This window comes from Giraffa tippelskirchi, chromosome 10 (genome assembly GCF_054371585.1).
Source record: "Giraffa tippelskirchi isolate mGirTip1 chromosome 10, T2T-mGirTip1v1.2.pri, whole genome shotgun sequence".
NCBI classification, from domain to species: domain Eukaryota; kingdom Metazoa; phylum Chordata; class Mammalia; order Artiodactyla; family Giraffidae; genus Giraffa; species Giraffa tippelskirchi.
This window is the reverse complement of record NC_137284.1, coordinates 160285638-160308756: the sequence shown is the minus strand read 5'-3', so window position 1 is coordinate 160308756 and position 23119 is coordinate 160285638. Positions and strand designations below refer to the sequence as shown.

General features: G+C 41.1%; 1 protein-coding gene and 1 long non-coding RNA gene across 17 annotated transcripts in view; both read left to right on the top strand.

Annotated features, from left to right (window-relative positions):
- LMBR1 (limb development membrane protein 1) overlaps nucleotides 1-23119 on the top strand; it is a 138365-nt gene that overhangs the window by 51044 nt on the left and 64202 nt on the right. The window lies entirely within an intron of this gene.
- LOC145524042 (uncharacterized) lies at nucleotides 19337-22791 on the top strand. The gene is made up of 3 exons (XR_014067092.1): nucleotides 19337-20080; nucleotides 20188-20317; nucleotides 22600-22791. It is a non-coding gene; the product is annotated as an uncharacterized LOC145524042 (long non-coding RNA).

Below are 23119 nucleotides of genomic sequence, written 5' to 3'. Positions count from 1 at the left end.
TGGATCACAATAAACTGTGGAAAATTCTGAAAGAGATGGGAATACCAGACCATCTGACCTGTCTCTTGAGGAACCTGTATGCAGGTCAGGAAGCAACAGTTAAAACTGGACATGGAACAACAGACTGGTTCCAAATAGGAAAAGGAGTACATCAAGGCTGTATATTGTCACCCTGCTTATTTAACTTATATGCAGAATACATCATGAGAAACGCTGGGCTGGAAGAAACACAAGCTGGAATCAAGATTGCCAGGAGAAATATCAGTAAACTCAGATGTGCAGATGACACCACCCTTATGGCAGAAAGCGAAGAAGAACTAAAGAGCCTCTTGATGAAAGTGAAAGAGGAGAGTGAAAAAGCCAGCTTAAAGCTCAACATTCAGCAAACTAAGATCATGGCATCTGGTCCCATCACTTCATGGGAAATAGATGAGGAAACAGTGGAAACAGTGTCAGACTATTTTTTTGGGCTCCAAAATCACTGCAGATGGTGATTGCAGCCATGAAATTAAAAGACGCTTACTCCTTGGAAGGAAGGTCATGACCAACCTAGACAGCATATTTAAAAGCAGAGACATTACTTTGCCAACAAAGGTCCGTCTAATCAAGGCTATGGTTTTTCCAGTGGTCATGTATGGATGTGAGAGTTGGACAGTGAAGAAAGCTTAGTGCCAAAGAATTGATGGTTTTGAACTGTATTGTTGGAGAAGACTCTTGAGAGTTCCTTGGACTGCAAGAAGATCCAACCAGTCCATCCTAAAGGAGATCAGTCCTGGGTGTTCATTGGAAGGACTGATGTTGAAGCGGAAACTCCAATACTTTGGCCACCTGATGCGAAGAGCTGACTCATTGGAAAAGACCCTAATGCTGGGAAGGATTGGGGGCAGGAGGAGAAGGGGACGACAGAGGATCAGATTGTTGGATGGCATCACCAACTCTATGGACATGGGTTTGGGTAAACTCCGGGAGCTGGTGATGGACAGAGAGGCCTGCCGTGCTGCGATTCATGGGATCGCAAAGAGTCGGACACAACTGAGCGACTGAACTGAACTGAATGTTACTAAATTGTCTAAGAACCTCATGTCTGTCACTGCAGAACTCAGACTAAGACCCAAGGCTGGCTTCTCCCCTTCCCAGAGTGTGCCGTTCTTCACAGGCCAGCACTGTGGGGAGCACAGGTACAGCCAGCAGGGCACCTGCTGGGAGGTGGCCGGCCGGGGGCCCGGTGGCGGAGGGGCAGGTAGTAGTGAACAGAGCGGGTGTGGTCTGGAAACCGAAAGATAGCGCTCTAGGAGACTGGAATGTAGACCAGAACGTCAGAGAGGTGTCAAAAGGAAAGAATGTGGTCATGGAGAAGAGAGGTCATCAGAGAAGAAGAATCGCGGTCCTCGGGAGACTTGAGAAAGCAGGTTCTGTGGGGGGTGGGGGCCTTCTGGTGGACGGCCGTTCACTGGGCGGAGGCTACTAGGCCCTTCCTGAGCAGCAGCTCCCGTGCTGCCAGAGGAGCTTGCTGGGCACAGAGACGAAAAGACAGTGTTCTTGCCTTCACGGGATTCAGAGGGAGAAGTCAGAGATGCTGGAGGAACTTTTATATGGCAAGCTGCTCAGGGAGGGATGTCTTGGTTTGCCTAGAGCATCGTAAAGACTTCAGGGAGGAGTTACCCTGCCCATGAGCTGAGACTTGCAGATGAGCATCCAGGCTTGAGCAAAGGCCTCGACACTGCCTGAGCTGAGGGAGTGGCCGATGCTGAGTCAGAGTGGAGAACGGAGACAGAGCACTGGCCAGGATCAGACCCCGAGGCCCGCGTGCTCTGCCACAAAGTCTGGGTTTTGTGCTGTAGACACCAGGGAGTCGGCACAGCATTGCTGACGAGACTTCTGCATCTGCTGTTGTGTTTAAGCATGTTTAGAGATAAATGCGTGTGTCAGAATGTCAGCATACATGCCTGGGGAAGGAGTACATGCATTGCACATGCGCAGTGCTCTGGTGGGGACGTCACCAGCCCGAATCAGTCACGCCCCTGACTCTCAAACAGTCACTAAAACAGCCTTATCGATGCTTGCTTCAAATACGCAGAGCCCCCCCACCCCCATCTCATGAGTAATCTTATCAAGTGCAGAAACTACATAAAGCTCAGTGTTATAAATGTATTTTCATATTTGGAGATTTAAAGGTGTGGTCCCTAGGTTATGCTTTATGTAAAAATCAGGTTATTAGTTAAATAGATTATTTTAAAAACAGTGTGCAATATGGACAAACCTCTTGCATCCAGATCATCTTCCTCCATTCTTGTGAACTAACCAACTGGAAAAGGGACTTGTCTAAATCTTTCGGAGCAGAGTTAGTACCATCTCTAGAATTAAAAACAGTTGATACAAAAACCCAGTGAGAAGTTACTCTTCTCCTGTTCCCCCTTGTCCGCCGAGGTCAGAGGGGAGACAGCTTGAGGAGAGGTGTAAGAAGGTAAGTAAAGATATTTTGCGCCTACAAGTACACAGCAGTTCTTCCTTCCAATTTTTTTTACTTCTAGTCACTTTGTACATGATTAAAAGAATGTCTTTTCTGAGCGCATCTCTGAGTATGTCTCCTCAGAGTCCCTCCAGCCACCAGGTACATTTCGTGGTCTCCGAGGGGACTAATGTGCCCTGTGATTGTAGGATGCAGTGGGCATGACCCATCCAGTTAATTCCTAGATGCAGCCAAGGATGTAAAGGGGCGGGGGGAGCAGAGCTCAGGATGGTTCCCATTTATGAGACTGTGGTAGCTGGGGGATGAATGCGAGTTGTAGAAACCAAATTAAAGTGTGTGGTCTTTAATAAATGCTGCTGAAGGAAGGAGGGAGGTGGGGGTGTGGCTTGGAGGAGAAGAGGTAGAATGATTCTCCTGTTAGTCTGCTGGCGGTGGGGGTGTGGAAGAGAGATTGCAGGACTACAGTGGGAGAATCTGTCCTTAGTGTCAGGCTGCCTGGGCTGGTGACATCATCTACACCTCGGGTTTTCCTTCTGTAGAGTGAGTCTAGTAATGATAGTCACCTCACCGTTCCGTTTGGAAGACTGAATGAGAAGGGATCGTCCACGTGAAACACATAACCCAGGATTGAACTCAGTGAATGTTAGGTGTTATTGTCACTGTCTTAGAGCTTTGTGCATTTGACTGTTAAGTATTGTAGAAAACATCAGTGTCACATGCACAGATCATTGCGAAGCAACAAAGTACAGCAGTCAGCTCTTAATTATTCACGTATTATAGGGCAATTTTATGATTCCACATTATTTTTCCCATTTTGGAATGGCATGTACTGAAGCAGAATCAAAACTGCCTAAGAGAAGGTACATCTACAAGGAACTGTATTCAAATTCTGTGATAAACCTAAGGAGAGGAACTTGAAAAAGAATATATATATATATATATATGTATAACTGAGTCACTTTGATATACAGGAGAAATTAGCACAACATTGTAAATCAAATATATTTCAGTAAAATTTAAAAAGAATGTGCATCTAGACCTTATTAGAAATGTGTAGAGAGCTTTAAAGTCTGAGTAATCATGGCATGTAAAAATTATTGTAAAATTATTCACAGTATTTACCTTTTCCACAGGAGTTTCAGGGGTTATTATTAGCACTGTCTATTTCAGTCTAAATGTGTTAGGTATGTTTGTGCTTGCAGTATTGTCCCATCCTGTTACATACGACCATTTGTATTCACTGCACAGATTCTGAACAGTGCTTGGTAAGATCTCCAGTGCTTTCCAGAGGTGGTATTACCATAGGTTGTACCACAGGGAGGCGCTCCACTGCTCTGATGAAGGGGGTGGGTTGCTGACATTTTGACATGGATCCCTTTAAAGCCCTTTGTTCATTGGTTACATTTGACACATCTACTTCCAAGGCGACCTTGAGGAGAGCTTTAGAAAGCACCGTAATTGGTAGATTCAGCACAATAATTTGAGTAATGACAAACTTGTAATACGGTTAAGTGAAATTTCCTTTTTTTCCCTTCGGCCTCCCTCCTGGTGCTGTTTTACTGCGCCGAAGTCTGGTGGAGCCCCTGAATGGCACATGGCCCCACCAAACTCCCATTGATTCCCCTGGGCAGTCGGTTTTAAAGCAGCCCCTTGCATATCGTGCCGAGATGCGGAAATTGGCCACTGGCCACGGCGGATGCAGAGCTCGAATTGAGAATCAAATTAAGCAGAATTCTCTACTTAGTTTTTAATTAAACCACTATGTTAATTCAAACAGGACATTTTAGGCCTGGGGGTTGACCATGTCCTTTTAAGGGCCTTAAATCGCCTTTCTTCTCTCTCCTGGCCTTGGCCTATGTTTCTTTTTTATTGGGCCCATCTCCTAGCTGTTTCCCTTCTTTATAATTCTCAAGGGTATGAGAATGTAAGTGGTCTTGATAAAGCAGGGTTTTTTGTTTTGTTTTTGTAAGAAGGTAACTTTTATCTTGGAATTCTGTTAGTAGTTAAATATTAATCTAATTGAGATTATTTTGTGGTCACCTGTCTATATTGTAGTGAGCATTACCTGTGTTCATGTGCATTTAGATTATTTCGTGGTCACCTGTCTATACTGTAGTGAGCCTTACATGCGTTCATGTGTATTTGAACCTGCCCTGTGCTTGCATCTTATGTTTCTCTGATGAAGAGGTTGTGTCTGGTGGGTTCTGTTTTTGTTTTGTGGTAGAGATGTTTTCCCCACGGTTTTTATCTTGGCTGCTCAGTCATACACCAGAGTGTGAGGGTCTCGGGGCCGACCGCGTTCCTGTTCCTGTCATACGCAGGTCACCTGTGTAACTCTCTCTCCCCACTGTGCCTCCGAGAGACCTCTAGATTATTTCAGATGATGTCACAAGATGTTTTTCGATTGCATAATCAACCGGTCTAATCTCCAGCCAGGGTTTAAATGGGAGTTAGGATTATGTTTGTTTCACATTGTATCCTAACATCTTACTTTGAATTAAAATGTCATAAGGAAAATAAAGTGTCATGAGGAAAAAAATTTAACAACTTAATGAAAGTGAAAAAAAATCTCTTCGATGACAGATTATTTCATGAACCAAAGATGTTTCTGGGAGTAACTTTATACTGTGCCTCACATTAATGCCTATCTTTGATTTGAAGTCGTAGCATAAAATTTAACATAAGTGACAGCAACATCCTGACCAATTACCGAAGCCATCCAGACATCCCCAAATGTCCAGAACATAGCACATGGTCTGTGGGATTAAGAGGCTAACTCCTCGAACTTCAAACAAAGCGCTTGATAATAAAAGCAGAAAGGACAGAATCTGAGGTAACTTCCTTTCTTAATTAATTAGACTGGCCAGGTGGAAGCGAAGAGCTGGGTGCCAGTGCTCGAAAGGCCTATAAAGCCGAGCACCGTGACAGCACAATAGAGGAGGAACAGACATCGCTTTAATATGCTTCTATCCTGTGTCACAGTTTGAAATTGTCCTGGTTTATGTCCCTTTTGGCAAACTTACATAAAAGTGACCTTGTACTGTATTTTATGACCAGATGACTTTTTCCCCCCAGTGGCTAATTTGTATCAGGCCTCCATCTTAAAAAGACACAGAAATGAGTAGGAAGTCCATTGCATTCTTTCATTATTTTTGCTCGTTTTTGCCACTGATCATCCATAAATTGTTGGAAATGAGTGATTAAGGAAGTGCTGCTTAGTGTTAGTGGCACATGCGCATATTTGGCCTGGTTTTTGTGGGTGAGAGGAAATCACATACGAAAAGGGAAACTCCTGCTGGGGACCTTTCAAGGAAATTTACCTTGGGTCTCGTTTTTGATCTTGGTGTTTATTACAGAAAATGGAGTCATATCTCACTAGCTATTGTTACGTGTTAATTTGATTTTCCCAACACCTTCAAGAAAAAAAAATCATTCAGTAATTTATTAAAAGAATTCCTCTACCTTCCTTCAGTTGAGGGTCTAATTTTTTCTGTGGGAACAATATGGATAAGAATGATTATTTTCAAAACATTTGGTTCTGGTAGTGTTGTTCTGTGCAGGGCTCCTGTTGGCATTGTGACTCTACTGTAAAAGGCGTGGTTATAATAATATAAACTGAGCATTTCAGACATTGGAGCTTGACATACAGGGTCTCAGAGAAAGACATTTAAAAGTATTATTTTGAAGAAAAGGTTGCATTAATTTTATTTAAAACTTACTTGAGTTTAAAACGATTTTGAATTAAAAATCATTTAGTTAATGGAGTGACGTTAATTTCATCACTCTTCGTAGTACAGTTGCATGATGGAGGCAACTAAATCATGATGTCAGTAACAGCGTCAGGTACTGTTAAAGAGCAGCTGGCTTTAGAGCGCATTGCTCAGTTCCTGCACACTTTGTAATAATGTGATACTTTCCAGTTATCAGAAGAGGAGGCATTTCTACTGTACGGCTAGATTTTCCCTTTATTTGCCTAGTAGTACAGTGGCAACACGATAAGCTCTGGCATTCAGCAGAGCCGGACTTAACCCGAGTCTCCTTCACTGACCTGAAAGTCCAGGCTCGATTCTTAGTGTCTCCGTCTGTACAGTGGACTACAGTCTGACCTCGTCCTCTGGGAACCTCACCTGATCTGTGTGTGAAGCACTGAGATGCAGACAGAAGTGGCATTTATTATCAGAGGCTTAAATGTACCAACTGTGAGCAAGTTAATGATGAAGCATCAGGAAGATTTGTGTGGGATCACTTCATATGTGATAGCAAATGATATAAGAAGTAAGAGTGGCATTGACACAGCTTTATTTACTTTTTGAAATAGAAATGGTTTTATCTTATAACAGTGTAGGTCATAAAAAAGGTATTACATTTAATAGGTAACTGAATTTTAAACTTTATTTTATATGATAATTAAATTATCAACTAACATCTCATAATCTGTTAATTGAGAAGTTTTTGGTAGGGAGGAAATAAAAAATCACCAGGTTCAGATTTTAAACTAATTATGCTTTTAATTAAACTGGCCCTAATACTTCTGATATATATAAAACAGTTTTATAGGAATAATCATTATCATCAATTAGAGTCTCTTTTCTAAAACTTTTTTTGGGAAGTTGAAAACTGCCTACTCTTGGTTGTAGTGAATTTTATTTGAAAGTAAAATTGAATGTCAGATTTAATGCTGACTAGAGAGCGTCTTACATAATTAGGTCTGTAGGACAAGAGCTCACCCAAGCGGCTGGAGTTAGGATTGTTAAAATCTTCTATTTTTTTTGGCACTTAAACTCATATTTATTTGGGCTTCCCTGGTGGCTCAAGTGATAAAAAAATCTGCCTGCAGTGCAGGGGACCTGGGTTCGATCCCTGGGTCAGGAAGATTCCCTGGAGGGGAGGGCGTGGCAGCCCACTCCAGTATTCTTGCCTGGAGAATTCCATGGAGAGAGGAGCCAGGCGGGCTACAGTCCATGGGGTTGCAAAGAGTCAGACACGACCGAGCAACACTTGACTTGTCTGTAAAGTCGTGTATTCAGCCTGTCGCAGTGACATCTTGTGACCCTGTGAGATGTGCACCATGTGTAGCCGGGACTCAGCAGCGTCCCTTCACAGCCCGTTTATTTGGCCCATTTGTACCAGAATAAAAGTGATGTGTTCAGACACATCCAGAGCAATAGGGTTGTTCGGTAATTTTGACATGAAGTAATATTTTAGGCTGTAGTATATCTACTTTTCTTTAAAACATAAATCATTAATAGTTATATTAGAAAATTTATTGGTTTGCACACTTTATGGTAAGGAAAGGAAATTCTCATCTAGAAAGACAAGCTCTTACTATTATTACAGACTGATTGACTTTGAAAGCAGTTGAACTGTTAAAAAATACATAAAATGTATGTTCTTTTAGTCATTAAATATAAGATGAGTAGGCAAAAACAAAAGAATAAGCATACATCAACAGCAGAAAAAGAATTAAATGTACTGAAATGGTCAATTAAAAGGAAACATTTCTTATTATCTGTCTTGAAATACAAGAAATTTTAAGTTATTTTATAATGTTGGATTTAAATGCTTTTATGCTTTGATATTTTACTGGGATTACTTGATGTTAATGTTTCTCTTGTTAATTAACAAGTATTAAATTTTAAGCAGTCTGCTTTTAAACAGACTTGTGGAAGACTTAAATTTTTAAAAAAATCCTTTTTGAAGTGTCAGAAAATCTTATCTTTTAATGATTTTTGCTTCATTCTTAAAGGCCTAGAATTAAAAGATATTTCTGATGTTTTTAGAAGAGATTTAATGAAGTACCTTATGTTGTGATAAAAACTTGCTGCATTATATAACTTTAAAATATACTTTCAGTATCGTGAATAAGATTCTTATCTCTTTCTGTTATTACCTTGGTTCAGGCTTCATCATTTTTTCCTTGGATTATTTAAGCCAGTGTCCATCTGTCTTTTCTGCTTCCAGTGTCATTCTTCCACGAAGTAACTTCCACACTGCCTTCTAGCATTGTTTTTTAAATAGTACTGGGTCTGTAACTCACCTCCATAAAATCTCCAAGGACCAAAATCAAACAGGCACAAGAAAACTTAGATGGTAACTGAAAAACTGATGTCGGATCAGGGGAGGGAGGTAGTTACAGGTGGTACAGGACATTCAGGCTGGGAGTTGAAACAAGCTCCACTGAAACCCCTCAGCAAAAGGGCAGACTTATTTTACACACACACACACACACACTCTCTCTCTCTCTCTCTCTCTCTCTCTCTCAAAGGGAATGTCTGTCAGCCTTGTTTTACACACACACACACAAACACATTCTCTCTCTCTTTCTCTCTCTCAAAGGGAATGTCTGTCAGCCTTAGCTCTGAGCAGAAGTCTCCCCTGAGAGTCCACAGGCCTCTACCTCACAGGAGTTGGGTTTCGATATTACTACCTGTATTGTTGAGGGACGCCAAGCCAAGAAATTAGCATAACAGTTTTTTCAAAGTATTATGTATCATTTTCAACATTTTATCAATTATCGACTATTGAAAAACTAAGATCATGGCATCCAGTCCCATCACTTCATGGCAAATAGATGGGGAAACAATAGAAACAGTGACAGACTTTATTTTCTTGGGCTTCAGAATCACTGCAGATGGTGACTGCAGCCTTGAAATTAAAAAAGCTTGCTCCTTGGAAGAAAAGCTGTGACAAACCTAGACAGCATATTAAAAAGCAGAGACATTACTTTACCAAAAAAAAGGTCCGTCTAGTCAAGGCTGTGGTTTTTCCAGTAGTCATGTATGGATGTGAGAGTTGGACCATAAAGAAAGCTGAGCGGTGAAGAATTGATGCTTTTGAACTGTGTTGTTGGAGAAGACTCTTGAGAGTCCCTTGGACTGCAAGGAGAACAAACCAGTCAATCCTAAAGGAAATCATTTCTGAATATTCATTGAAAGGACGGATGCTGAAGCTCTAATACTTCGGCCACCTGATGCAATGAACTGACTTATTGGAAAAGACCCTGATGCTGGGAAAGATTGAAGACAGGAAGAAAAGGGGATGACAGAGGATGAGATGGTTGGATGGCATCACCGACTTGATGGACATCAGTTTGAGCAAGTTCTGGGAGTTGGTGATGGACAGGGGAGCCTGGCGTGCTGCAGTCCATGTGGTTGCAGAATCGGACATGACTGAGAAAGTGAACTGAACTGATGTATCATTTTATGACCCAGCCTGATGTATAATATCATTTTAGCATAATGCATAATTTAATTTTAATTTTAAGTGTTTATAAATATATAATTAATGTTGGTTTCTGAAACAGTAGAAAGTTTATTTAATGTACTTTAAGATTCATAAAACATGTAAAATTTTGAGCTGGTCCTGTTAATAACAAGGGGTATTGCCTTTTAGTTAATTGTGTGAGAAAACTCAGGTAGTGAGTGTATGTGCTCAGTCATGTCTGACTCTTTGTGACCCCATGGGCAGTAGCCCGCCAGTCTCCTCTGTCCATGGGATTCTCCAGGCAAGAGTACTGGAGTGGGTTGCCGTGCCCTCCTCCAGGGGGTCTTCCTGACCCAGGGATCGAACCCACATCTCTTGCCTCTCCTTCTTTGTCAGGCAGATTCTTTACTACTTGACAACAAACATATAACCAGGTCAACAAAACTTGATTTCATTTTATCCTAGCTTTTTTCCATTTTAAACTTACACTTTCTTAGTAATTTGATATTGGTTTAAGTTATTAAAGTGTTATTCTTCCCTTCAAAGCCAAGGATGAGTAATATAGTCTATTCTATTTTAGCTATCCTTTCTGTGAGTTTTTACAAAGATCTAATATTTAAATCTATCTATAGTTAATTTTGTGAGGTGATTAAAAAGAGTGAATCTAAATAAATTTTTCTGTTATTCTAAAGAAATGTACACAGTAATATCACTATTACGTATTATTTTTTAATATTAATATTAAATCTTATAATTACACATATTTTGGGACTGTTTGCAGCTCGCATTACCTGGAATCACTCCCTATTCTCTTCTTATTTTCATTCTGTTTTTTAATAAATTTCCCTGGACATTTCTCTGTGGATTGATCTTGTTTGCTCTCTATCATTTAGGGTTTTCTTGACGTTGCTGCTCTGCTGAGGGCACCCTTGTCTTCTAGCGTGTTAGTTCACTCAGTTAATTCCTGTTGACCACCTTTTGTCTGCCAGGTACTATTGCAGCTGCTGGGGATAGTACAACCGGATCGATTATTTATTGATTACATGGTTTTCTTGTTTTCTGTGGTAAAAAAATCTATGTGTTTGTTAGCTGTCATCTTGAATTGATGTTCCTGATTCCTCTGTCTCTCTACCTATTAGCTTTACAGACCCTTCATCTAAAACTCAGTTATTTGTTAATTTGGGGGCATTCTTTGTTCATTTTTCCAGACTGCGGAGGCTCTGTGGTCTCTGCTTGGATGGGCTCTAATTCCATCAGCAAGTGTGCAGCACAGTCTTTTCTTCTGGTCTCTCCTCTTTAGCCTGGTATCTGTTTCGGCCTCTTGTGACCTTGTTGTTTAGTCGCTCAGTCGTGTCTGACTCTTTGCGATCCCATGGACGGCAGCACGCCAGGCCTCCCTGTCCATCGCCAACTCCCGGAGCTTGCACAAACTCGTCCATCGAGTCGGTGATGCCATCCAACCATCTCATCCTCTGTTGTCCCCTTGTCCTCCTGCCCTCAATCTTTCCCAGCATCAGGGTCTTTTCCAGTGAATCAGCTTTCCACATCAGTTGGCCAAAGTATTGGAGCTTCAACTTCAGCATCAGTCCTTCCAATGAATATTCAGGGTTGATCTCCTTTGGGACCTTTAGGACCTCGTGACTTTAAAGTTGCTTAAAGAAGGTCTTTTCCAATCTAGTGTTTAGGAATTCTTTCTCAGGATTCCAAGATGATTTCTGCAAGTGTATATAAACCTTCCTAAATGTGTCTGTATTCAAGGATCTTTAACGTTTCATTTTCCTGGTTCTTACTTTGCTTGCATGAAGCATATTCACAAGGTTGATGATTTTGGCTGATTCTTCTGTATATCTTGACTTCTATCGGTTTTTCATTAATATTTTAATTATAATTTAAACAAGTTTAGAGAAAGCCAATTAACCCCATGTTGTATTTTATATCATTCCAAATTACCTTTCAACATTTGTACTTGGATTATTGTGTAATCATAATTAGTGTGTACATATATTTTATGTCTTTATTTTAATAAATTATTTTGTGTTCATACAGTTTCTAGTGCCAGGGAAAATTGTCCAAGACTTGGAAACGGACGGAGGAGACCCTGGGTGTTGCCAGTGGCTGCTGGGGATTGTGTGAACCTGCAGGGCTGTGCACCTTGGCCGGTGCTGTTGCCCTGGCTGTGTTGCATCTCCTTAGGGTTAGAGTGAAGCTGGAGGGGACTGAGCCCTATGCAAACGGATTTGTCCAACAGAGACTGTGAGTGATTTCTTCCCTGCGCCAAAGACAGCACCAGCATTCCAGTTTATCAGCCCACAGGATGTTACCCAGTTTTGCATCTTTTAGCAGGTTGATTTTAATATTTCTGGGTATCTAAGTATGTGTGTTCCTCAAATTCTTCTTGGACCTGGTTTTAATAGAAATTAAAACCATGTGCTGAAGGATGTGAAGAACAGGAAGAACCGGGTGCTCAGAGCGGAGCTGCCGCCAGCGAGCTCCAGGAACACTTACACACAGCCGTGGTCCTGGGGGCTGAGCATCCGATAAATGCTTACAGGCCCACCAGGGCACAGGGTCCCGAGAGGCCTCACCCAGTCACTCTCAGGCCCAGTGTCACCAGAGGCAGGAGGTGGTAAAGGAAGAAGCAGCAGGACAAAAAGTCTGTGTCTTCAATATGAGCAGGGACTCAAAAGGTGACCAGACAACTGGGAAAAGTCAACATTGTGAGAGGTACCAAATTCGATGTACTGCTCAGAGTTAATAGACAAAAAGAAGATTTCAGAGAGGTTTGAAAATATTTGATGTAGCAGTTTAGATTTGTCTTGGCAGAAGGAATTAAGGATATCTTGCTCTCAGTATTGCCAGAAATGAAAGTTCTGTTAAGTCATTCTGATAAAAAAAAAAAAGGTTGAGACAGTTTCCAGGATGTTTCTACAGACTTTAAAAAATGGGTAACTACAATTGCATCAAATTTGTCCGGACATCTGAAGATGGAACATGCACAGTTGTATTTTATGGAACTAGAACTAGTATAATCTTGCGGAGAAGGCAATGGCACCCCACTCCAGTCCTCTTGCCTGGAAAATTCCGTGGACGGAGGAGCCTGGTAGGCTACAGTCCATGGGGTCGCTAGGAGTCGGACACGACTGAGCGACTTCACTTTCACTTTTCACTTTCATGCATTGGAGAAGGAAATGGCAACCCACTCCAGTGTTCTTGCCTGGAGAATCCCAGGGACGGGGGGGGACGGGGGGAGCCTGGTGGGCTGCCATCTGTGGGGTCGCACAAAGTCAGACACGACTAAAGTGACTTAGCAGCAGCAGCAGCAGCAGTATAATCTTGATGCTGAAAGCAGACACAGTATGAGAAAGGAACATTATAGCCACTCTTATTCATGAATTCTTATCAATCAGGAAATACTAAGCTGAATCCAACTGTGTACACAAAAGATCATCATTCAAAACAATTATTTCAGCTATCAAGGTTGGTTTAACACTGGAAAGTCTCTGACTGTAATTCATATTAGGAGAGTAAATGAGAGAAAAGAATCAAGTGAGCACCTCAGAAGAGACACAGCACACGTCCATGAAATGGGTCACCATCGTGGTTAAACAGCAGACCGAGAGCTGAGGGAACTCGCTTAACCTGAGTGTGGGGGTCTGCCCGCATCCCACAGCTGGTACTTCTTAGTAAAGTGTTAAAAGAGTGTACTTTATAATTAGAGCCATCTTGAGTACTTTTATTTCTAGTAACAGCACTGTGGTAGAGTTGTTTACCAGGACAGTTAGGCCAGAAAAGGAAGAATTGAAAGGAATGAACAAAATATTCTAGATTAACAGATGATGTTGTCTTTTGAAAAATCCTGTACAATCTAAAGGTAAATTATAATTCAAATAAAATTTAGCAAGGAAGCTGGATGTAGGATTAATACAGAAAAATCGATAAAAACAACAAACAAAATCTAATTACAGATATCTTTTATATAGCAAGACACCTAAGGTACGTTGAAATAAACCCAACAAATGATTTTTTAAAACTTATTGAAATAATATATGGAAAGAAAAAATCATATTGAACGATGTTAAAGAGACCTAGGTCAATGGGAAGCTTTTTTATATTTATGAATTTCTTTATATGATAACAATACCAGTTTTCAGGTTTTTTTGGAGTCAGTACAATTCTAATAAAAATTTTAAGGTTCTCTTATAGCACGTGACAAGGAGATAGTGCAATTCTATGGAAGGCAGAGAACCAAGAATAGCCAAAACAATTTTGAAGAACACAGTGATGGAACTTACTCTATCAAATCCTTAAAAAGGAACAAAGGACTTAGATAGACATTGCTTTGAAGCAGAGGTACAAGTGGGCAAGTAAGCGCATGAGAAGACCCTAATATCACCAGGGTTGGGAGAATGCACACCAGAACCACGAGATCCTTCTCCTCACCCGTGTGGCTGCTGGGGAAAAAACCAGAAAGTAACGAGCATTGGTGAGGACATTGAGGAACTGAAACTCCTGTACACTGTCAGGCAGACTATAAAATGGTACAGCCATTGTGAAAAATACTATAGTGGTTGTTTAAAAAATTAAAAATATGATTATCATATCCAGATATTCCAGTTCTGGGTATATACACAAAAGAATCGAAAGCAAGGACTCCACAGATATATATATATATACACCCATTTTCATGGAAGGATTATTTACAATAGATAACCAAAGTTGGAAACAGCCCCAATATCCATCAGTGGATTAATAGATAAATTGTGATTTGTGCATACAGTGGAATATTATTAGCTTTAACAAGGAAGGAGATTCTGACATGGTACAAAACAGATAAACCTTGAGAGCATTATGCTGAGTGAAATAGAGTCAGACACAACAAGACAAATACTGTAATGATTTCACTTATATGAGCATCCTAGTGTAGTCAGATTCATAGAGACATAAAGTAGATGGTAGATGGGCTGGGGCTGGGGTCAGATGGAGAGTGAGTGTTTAATGAGTGCAGAGTTTGAGCATATAAGCAGCTCTGGAGATGGATGGTGGTGATGGTTGCATGACTGTGAATGTACTTAATGTCACACAACTGTACACTTAAAAATGGTTAAAATGGTAAATTTTCTGTTACACATTGTTGTTCAGTTGCTCAGTTGTGTCTGACTCTTTGCAGCCCCGTGCACTGCAGCATGCCAGGCTTCCCTGCCCTTCACCATCTCCCAAAGCTTACTCACACTCAATGTCCATTTAGTCGGTGATGCCATCCCATCACCTCATCCTCTGACGTCCCCTTCTCCTCCTGCCTTCTGTCTTTCTCAGCATCAGGGTCTTTTCAAATGAGTTAGTTCCTCACATCAGGTGGCCAAAGTATTGGAGCTTCAGCCTCAGCATCAGTCCCTCCAATGAATATTCACGACTGATTTCCTTTAGGGTGGACTGGTCAGATCTTGCAGTCCAAGGGACTTTAAAAGAGTCTTCTCCAACACCACAGTTCAAAAGCTTCAATTCTTCTGTGCTCAGCTTTCTTTATAGTCCAACTCTCACATCCATACCTGACCACTGGAAAAACCATAGCTTTGACTAGACGGACCTTTGTCGGCAAAGTAATGTCTCTGCTTTTTAGTATGCTGTCTAGGTTGGTCATAGCTTTTCTGCCAAGGAGCAAGTATCTTTTAATTTCATGGCTGCAATCACCATCTGCAGTGATTTTGGAGCCCAAGAAAATAAAGTCTGTTACTGTTTCCACTGTTTCCACTATTTACTATGAAGTGATGGGACTGGAAGCCATGATCTTTGCTTTTTGAATGTTGAGCTTTAAGCCAACTTTTTCACTCTCCTCTTTGCCTTTCATCAAGAGGCTCCTTAGTTCCTCTTCGCTTTCTGCCATAAGGGTGGTGTCATCTGCATATCTGAGGTTATTGATATTTCTCCCAGCAGTCTAGATTCCAGCTTGTGCTTCATCCAGCCCGGCATTTCGCATGATGTACTCTTCATATCAGTTACATAAATAAGCAGCCTTGATGTACTCCTTTCCCAATTTTGAACCAGTCCATTGTTCCATGTCTGGTTTTAACTGTTGCATCTTGAACTGCATACAGGTTTCGCAGGAGGCAGGTACGGTGGTCTGGTATTCACGTCTCTTTAAAAATTTTCCACAGTTTGTTGTGATCCACCCAGTCAAAGGCTTTGGTGTAGTCTTTGAAGCAGAAGTAATACTTTTCTGGAATTCTCTTGCTTTTCCTATGATCCATTGGATGTTGGCACTGTGATCTCTGGTTTCTCTGCCTTTTCAAAAAAAGTAAATGATGAGCTGCTGCTGCTGCTGCTAAGTCGCTTCAGTCGTGTCCAACTCTATGCGACCACATAGATGGAAGCCCACCAGGCCTTTCCGTCCCTGGGATTCTCCAGGCAAGAACACCGGAGTGGGTTGCCAGTTCCTTCTCCAATGCGTGAAAGTGAAAAGTGAAAGTGAAGTCGCTCAGTTGTGTCCTACTCTTAGCGACCCCAGGGACTGTAGCCCACCAGGCTCCTCCATGGGATTTTCCAGGCAAGAGGACTGGAGTGGGGTGCCATGAGCAGAGCAGTTCACATCGGTGCTCACCAGGCTGGTGCTGCAGTTGTGTACGGCTCAGAGGGCCGCATGGGTCACAGTGGCTGTGGTGATGTTCCTTTAAGTTGGGTGGATATCCGAAGGTATTTAATAGACATACCTACACTGTGTACAGACTGACAGCCTCGGAGATACTGTGGATTTGTTTCTAGACCACAATAGAGTAAATATTCCAGTAAAGTGAGTCACATGAGTGTTTGGCTTCCCAGTATATATGAAAGTTATGGTTATACTATACTGTAGTTTATTAAATGTGCAGTAGCATTGTGTCTGAAAAACAGTGTACATATTTTAATTTAAAAACACCGCTTTGCTAAAAAGATGCTAATCATCATCTGAGTCTTTAGTGAGTCAGTGTCTTTTTGCTGCTGGAGGGTCTTGCCTTCATGTTGGCTGCTGATTAGGGGGAGGTTGCTGAAGGAGGGTGGGTGTAGCAGTTTCTTAAAATAAGACTGCCATGGTTGCCACCTTAATTGACTCTTCCTTTCTCTGCAGCATGCAGTGCTGTTTGATACCATTTGACTCATAGTAGAACTTCTTTCAAAATTGGACTCAGCCCTCGCAGACCTTGCTGCTGCCGCCTTAACTAAGTTTATGTGATATTCTGAACCGTTTGGTGTCATTTCAGCAGTCTTCACAGCATCTTCACCAGGAATAGATTCCATCTCAAGAAACCATTTTCTCTGCTCATCCCTAAGAGGCAGCACTTTTCTGTGAAAATTTATCATGAGATGCATTAATTCCGTCACATCCTGAGGCCCCGCTTCTAATTCTAGTCTCCTGCTGTCTCCACCACATCTACTGTAACTTCCCCCACTAAAGTCTGGAGCCCCTCAGAGTCATGCGTGAAAGTCAAAACCACCCTCTCCCAGTCTCCTGTTAATATTGGTGTTTCGACCTCTTCCCATGAATCACAAATGTTCTTAATGGCGTTTAGAATGGTGAGTCCTTTCCAGAGGGTTTTCAAATAACTTTGCCCAGATCATCAGAGAAATCATTATCTATGGCAGCCAAAGCTTTACAAAGTGTATTTCTTAAACAAAGTGTATTTGTTAAATAACAAGACTTGAAAGTCAAAATTACTCCTTGATCCATGGGTTGCAGAATGGATGTTGTGTTTGCAGGTATGAAAACAACTTGAATCTCTTTGTACATCTCAATTGGAGCTCTTAGGTGACCAGGCACATTGTCAGTGAGCAGTAATTTTTTAAAGGAATCCTCCCTGGTGGCTCAGAGGGTAAAGCGTCGGCCTATAATGCGGGAGACCCGGGTTCGATCCCTGGGTCGGGAAGGTCCCCTGGAGAAGGAAATGGCAACCCACTCTAGTACTCTTGCCTGGAGAATCCCATGGACAGAGGAGCCTGGTAGGCTACAGTCCATGGGGTTGCAAAGAGTCAGACATGACTGAGCGACTTCACTTTCACTTTAATCTGAACAGTAGGTCTCAACAGTGGGCTTAAAACGTTGGGTAAAGCATGTTGTCAACAGATGTGCTGTCATCCAGGCTTTGTTCCACTTACAGAGCACAGGCAGAGTAGACTTAGCATCATTCTTAAGGGCCCTAGGATTTTCAGATGGTCAGTGAGCGCTGCCTTCAACTTAGTCATCACCGGCATCAGCCGCTATCAAGAGAGTCGGCCTGTCCTTTGAAGCTTCAAAGCCAGGCATTGACTTCCCTCTAGTTTGTAAGTCCTAGTTCACTGTCGTAAGGATAGGTCTTCTGTGGTGTCTTGGAATTCCTAGTGCTTTTTGTGTAAGTATACTTTTTGCCACAAAAGCAATATGACACTATTACCTAAACTATCATGTGGAATTGCTTTTATATTATAGTGTATCCTTTAGTATCTTCTACATTTTACTGTACTAATGTAATATAATAATAGACCTAATGATCCTTCTTTCAGTTTGTTTGTATTGAAACTTGTGCTGGGTGTTTTATGAAAGGACTAGTAAGATACTGGCTACAATATTCTATTAACGGACTGAGCATTTGCTCAGCATGAAATGGAATTGAAAAATTGGTATTCTGGTAAAAGAAGCTTTTGTGTATCTTGCTTTAGTTTCTTTACTAAAATTATAGGTTGCCTAACACTGTTAGTGTGTTTCAAGCCTTCTCCCCCTACCTTCTCTTTCCACATCAGTTTGTCTTTTAGGTCTTATTTCTGTCTTGTGTTGAGGGTAGAAAGCACAGGCTTCAAAAGCTGACAGACCTGAATTAAAGAGTTCTGACAGGCCTTGAACAGAGTGACCGTAGGCTGATTATCTCGTTTTTTGGGTGTGAGCTTTCTCATTTATAATAAATTTGCCTTTATTTTGAATATTCAGTGATTACATACAAAGCAACTACATAGTAGGAGCTTTGCAAGTAGTTCCCTTCTCTTCTTTTCCATCAAGTTTAACTAAAGAATTATTAGAACAGAGTTAGAATGAGAAAAGATCCTTACTGGCCAACCATTAGGTTATTTTGATGTGATAAAGTGTACTGAGAAATGTTTTTTTCCCCGATTTAGAGTTATATTTAAACATTTTGATGGAAAGTCCCTGCAGTCTTGTTACAATTCACTTCTTTCATTTACATGTTGGATATTCACTGTATCTGTTTGTTTATTTTACTTGCAATATGGAGGATTTTGTTTGTTTAAAATCCTGAGAATTTCTGCCCATTAATTTAAATCTAGTGAACATCTTAGTTCAATGAACTAGCAGTGTTGGTGTTATTATTTTAACTTACCCTAAAATGCTTCCTTTTTGTCAAGTCTTAATACCTTGAGTCTTAGCATTTTCAGTTTTTCTACTGGATGACTATATTAAATAAATATGTATATATATAATAAACTGCAGAAAATATTAACATTAAAGAGCATTTCATTCTAGATTTTAACAATGCTTTCCATAAAGCTATTTTCTTTGACTTGGGACCAAAACTCTTTTTGTCTCTCCTTTTAATGATTACTTTGGGAGTAAAGGGGGAAATGTTTGACTCTCTAGGGATGCTTGTTTGTAGTTTTTTCATGGTTGAAAATAATTAATACCTGCCTTTATTTTCTGTTCTTTATTAGTACTTCTATCGATCTTACCCAGACGACTGCGTGTGTGCCTGCTGCTGTCTTGATGTCATGCTGAGCAAACCTTATCTTAATGTTACTAAGAGACCCTTTTTGTTAAATGGAAACAATGGCTTGATATTTATTTTAAATGTTCTGTGAATGTAGAAATTTTTCCCAGGCTTTCCTGATGGGTGGAGACATAGTATATAAAGTGATGTTTACATACCTTCCAAGAGGTCAGGATGTCCATGCAAAACCTTGTTTAAACGTTCATCACCATAGAAACATATCAGTTTACTATTAGAGCTTTTGTAAATATATTGTGATTTTCACTTCATTGATGTTCAGTACAGAGCATTTAATGTGTAATTGACACCAAAATTTGGTGTTTAGCTTTTACTAGCCTATTTAATCTAATTTAAACTGTTAAATGTTGAGATAGTTGTAATTTCAAGAATAATACTGGTATGAAACTAAAGTAATAAGTGTATAGCTTACTTTTCTTAAAAACAATGTTTCCTTGGCAGAAAGAAAGTAGTTTTGAAGTTTTATTTTTTTTTCACTAATACACTGAATGCTTATTATACTAGGATTTCAGTAAATGGGATGGTGTTTCATTAAGGTAACTGAGATTTATGTTTTTTGGGGGTGGGGTTAGACAAGTATTTATAAAAATATCACGAAGTCCATGAAATCCTAGTGCTGTACGGCACGGCACAGCGTTCGGAGTCCTGTGAGCAAGTGTGACTGTTGATGGTGAGTAGTTCCGTGACCTTACATTCTGGGGATGTTTCTTACTTTTTAAGATGAACAGTGGGAACCTGCTTCCACTCTGATAATGTTTGCCACTTTGTCGATTGCAGGATGTTTCAGTCCGTTATGCTGACATCTGGCGCATCTTTTAGCTCAGCATATGCAAGAATGAAGTTGATGGGGACCTTCCCCTGGGGTCGTCCTAGCCCCTGATTCTGACTCCTAATGGAAAAATGAGCAGTAGGCATAGTTTTTTGCTTATATGCTGTCCTGCTGGTGATTAATGGTAGTGATAAAAGCTCTCACAATGCTTTTCATTTCTTTGCAAACAGAACCACACACAAAAGTTTAAAAAACTCCACACTACACGCCACAAAGCCTGTACTCTTTAGGCTTTGCACTATTTTAATGTTCTAAAGAAAGGTGATGATAACAGTTTGTGTATTTTTGAGACATGAGCCAGTTGATGCTAAATGAACAAATGAAGTCTCTGATTATTTATAGTCCCTTCACCCTTCCTCTCTCTATTCTGATTTTGTTGAAAGTGGAAAATCTGCCACATTGCATTTAATGAACAGAGTTGTTACGTTTTTCTGTTGGTTTTGCTAAAGCTCATAAATGTGATACTTAATTCATTTCAAATTGGGCTGATTTTTTCCCATTTAATCATAAAAAGGGAATAAAATTAACAAAAGGAAAACAATTATCCTAGCCTCATAGGGGATCACGTCAGTATGACAGTTATTTCTGATGACATCAGTCATCTTCAATATTTCATAAACAGGTATAATCATACTCTGTAATTACAGTGACTTGCTCTGTGGCAGCCTTTTCTGTAATTCCTGATTTACTCTTTTTAAAAAATTTAGATTAATAACTGAAAATGAGAAGATTTCTTTTTATGAGTTGTTACTTTCAAAAGAAATGGCGATCAGTTAATTTGAAATAAATTTTTGAAGAGTGCATGTGCTTTGACTGCAGAGGCTTATCTGGTTAAATGTTTCTTATTTGGCTGCTTAAGCATGTGAGTGTACATTTCAGACGTTTCTTCTTGATTTTGTTCATATATTTATAATAGAAAAAGCATCCTCTTGGAATGATACAGCTTGTTTCTTTTAAGAAAAACTTTCACATATAATTGTTAATCACAGAGAGATTTGTTCAGAGAATTTTATAGCAAGGTTAAATTTAGGAAAATGGCCAGAAAGTACTTGAGAGTACAGAGAGCACTAAACCTGAGGTTTTGTCAGAAGTGGATGATTAGCCGTCGCTCTGACCTGTGTGGTGACCAGTAGCCATGTGCGGCTATATAAATCTAAGATAACTAAAATTCAGTAAAATTAAAAACCAGTTCTTCAGTCACAAGAGCTGCATTCTATTATTCTGGTACTCAGTATACACATACAGTTACTAGCTGTGTTATTGGATAGCATGGACTAGCACGTTTCCATGATCACAGAAATAGCTGTTGGACAGTGCTGTTCTATACTCTTTAACCATAAATAATTTGTTTGTATTGATAGTTATTTTGTGTACTATTTAAACGGCAGAAGGAAGAGCAAGGCCCAGCTTTAGGGATATACTTGTGCAGGACCTCAGGTGGAGAGTGGCACTGATGAGATTTGATCTTTACTGATTGTTTCGCATTAATGCATCTGTCTCCCAGGTTAGCAAGTTGTGAGTACGAGTGGAGTGATCAGATTTGCATTTTGAGATGATACACACTCCCATGCGAGATAGGCAGCAGGTCAGGGAGAGACGACAGTGTGGACGTAGGACCGGGATGCAGCTAGGAGGCTGGGGGTCATCCAGACAGACAGGTGCTGTGGCAGTAGAAAGAGGTAGATGAGTTTGAGTCGTAATGACACAGAAGAATAAAAAGGACTTGGTGCTGAACTGGACCGGCGTCCAGTGTGTGTGTGTGTCGGGGTGGGGCGCAGCAGGAAGGAAGTAACGGAATCGAGTGTGTGTGTGTGTGTGTGTGTGTGTGTGCACGCGTGCACGTGCCTGTGTGCATGTGTGTGTGTGTTGGGGTGGGGTGGGGTACAGCAGGAAGGAGGTGACACGGATGTTTCCAGAGTGTCTGGCAAAAACGACACAGTGGATAATGGTGCCATTTATTGAGGTGTATGACACTGAGCAGAAGCAGGTTTAGGGGATAAAACGGTGAGTTTGATTTTAGGGTTCAGTTGAAGGTTGCTGTGAAGTATCTACGGTGAGGTGGTGATTAAGATTATGGACCTTGGCCTCAGTGGTATGATTGGACTAAAGGTATAAACCTGAGGGCTGTTGGCCACGTGAAGAGGCAAGATCATCCAGGAGAGAAGGGAGCAGTCTGTCTGGAGGACCAGCTTCACGAGAATGGACTGAGGAGCCACAAGGGCTGGTACGCAGGGATTGACAAGCCCCTCAATAAATCTGCGCACGTTCGTGTTTGAGAAGCCCTGATACAGCTTGTGAAAGGCTGAACACTGAAGATTGTGCCTTCAGAGAAATGGGATCTGAGATACTTCCCTTTACAGAATGAAAGACATGGAAAAGGGGACAGAAACGAAGGACGAGGGGAAGGGGGCTGAGGGGCCTCGCAGCCGCCAGCTGTGCCTCGCTCGGGGAGAGGCAAGGTCAGCTGTCACGGAAGGCCGCAGGCCGTGAGGTCAGGACCAAGGCCGGGAAGACATTCACATGTCTCTGAGGGAATCATCAGCCACAGGTCAGTATGAGGATTCCCGAACGACATTGAACTCTCACTTTGAAGGGTAGTATCAAAAACTTCTCTTGATTCTATAAATTTCTTGAGCAATGCTGTAGCTTCCAGGTGGAATTAAACTGGTCTGGTGGAAATTAAAGGGGCCAGGAATACTAGAACCTTACTGATACTGAATTATCACCAAAATGTGCTAGTTCACTATGGGTTTAGACCAGAGAAAGCAAGACTGACTGGAGGGCTTGGGAGGCTCAGAGGAGGGGAGAGGATGAGGAGGAAGACGCAGAGCTAGGTTAGAGGGTGGCGAGAGCGGAGGAGACGAGGAGGTCGTGGGCTGA